General features: G+C 43.5%; 1 non-coding gene across 1 annotated transcript; it reads right to left on the bottom strand.

Moving 5' to 3' along the window:
* Positions 1 to 485: 485 nt before the first annotated feature.
* LOC120269870 lies at positions 486 to 619 on the bottom strand. Its single transcript, XR_005539499.1, has one exon. It is a non-coding gene; the product is annotated as a small nucleolar RNA Z247 (small nucleolar RNA).
* Between the last annotated feature and the right edge of the window lie 1,116 nt (positions 620 to 1,735).

Here is a 1,735-nt window from a genome sequence, read left to right as displayed (position 1 = left end):
TGTAGAACATGAAGAACATTATTTAGATATAAAGACCGTGTAGGGGTAGGAACAATATAGCGACCAATATGCTTAATTTTCATACCTGCACCGCTTGCCGTATGGATCTGGTCATTGCTCTTGTACTTGTCGTGAGTTGTCAACTTCTCTAATTCACCAGTTATGTGATCTGTTGCCCTGGTGTCTACGTACCAATTGTTGCCAACACCATATGCATGTGAAGCTGCAGCAGCTATCTTGTCTTTCGGAACATAGTTTTTATCATATATGTGCCAGCAATTGAAGGCAACATGGCCCCTCTTATGTCAAACTTGACAGATCGGATGATTGTCGATAGAGTTGTTGGGGGCACCGCGTCCTCGACCTCGTCCAGCCATGACCACGGTTGCTTCGGCCCCACGTTCCTCCATGCGGTGAGTTACCACCACGTCCTCGGTTTGTAGTATTTGCATATGCGAGACAAGCCTGTCGCAGATTAACCCTGTTTTCAAAACTCAAAAGTTTTGCGTGGAGTTCTGCTACCAGGTTCAACCCTGGCCACAATCGCAGAGACAACAGGATCAAAATCATCGTCAAGACCATTGACGATATAAGCAACCAGATCTTCTTCATCTAACGACTTCCCTGAAGCTGCAACTTCATCTCCAAGAGCCTTCATCTTTCCAACATATTCTGAGACAGACATATGGCCCTTATGTGTTGTTGTCAAGGCCAGGCGTACGTTTATAACACGCGCTTGGGTCCTCGTCACGAAAGTGTCTTCAATCTTCCTCCATGTCTGCGCCGCCGTCCTTGCAGCAGCCACCTGGATCAGCACCTCCTTCGAAAGAGATGCTAAGAGGAAACCGAGAACTTGTTGATCCGCAGCAAACCATTCTTCATAGGCTGGATTGAGATCTTCGTCACGTTTTCTCCTTGCTTCTGATCGATCGCTGCAGTAGGGACTCCGGTCTTGCCATTGAGATGTCCCTCGAGCCATGCACCACGAATGACTGCAAGAACTTGCGCCGACCAGAGCACATGATTCTGCTTGTTCAACTTCTCCGAGATCTGAAAGCCGAACAGCGGGTTGGTGGAGGCGGATGATAAACTAGCCATTATTAGCTAACACTATCTCTGGTACTATATGAAAACTCAAAGGTGCTGAGAATATCAACGGAGCGATGGATTACGTGTTAATCATGTGCCACACATTGGGTGAGATTACAAGACAATATATATAAATGAAACACTGATGGCTATCATGATACTTAAGAAACAAACCTAATCATTCTATCTAAAGCCATGCCAGGTTTATCTCTAACTATTTTTGTTACAAGAATCTATATTTGTTACAAGAATATATCTCAAGATATCTAACAGTGCATACTTGTTATTAGGGGTGGACCCACATGATTGGCAGCCCGGGCTTCAGCCCCGGATGCCCTACAGAAAAACCTTAGAAAAACTCCATCCGGAGAAATTTAAACCTGAGCTAAAAAAAAGGAAGCCCGGAATAAAGCCATGGTTGGACTAAGAAAAGACTATGGTTTGGCTGAAAAGCCCAGACTAGATCAAATTCATAGGACTGTCACTGCTTGTTATGCAAACCATCACATCATGAAGTTAGTAGTAATGGTTCATATGGTTTATAAGACTTGATATATATAAGATTAGTGGAATAATAATTAACAACCCCTTAGTTTTTGGTTGTCATTAATATAGTATTCCACTATATTCATAGGATGGACTATGT

The sequence above is a fragment of the Dioscorea cayenensis genome, chromosome 9, assembly GCF_009730915.1.
Source record: "Dioscorea cayenensis subsp. rotundata cultivar TDr96_F1 chromosome 9, TDr96_F1_v2_PseudoChromosome.rev07_lg8_w22 25.fasta, whole genome shotgun sequence".
Lineage (NCBI taxonomy): Eukaryota > Viridiplantae > Streptophyta > Magnoliopsida > Dioscoreales > Dioscoreaceae > Dioscorea > Dioscorea cayenensis.
The sequence above is the reverse complement of the archived record's forward strand: the minus strand, read 5'-3'. Positions and strand labels throughout refer to the sequence as shown.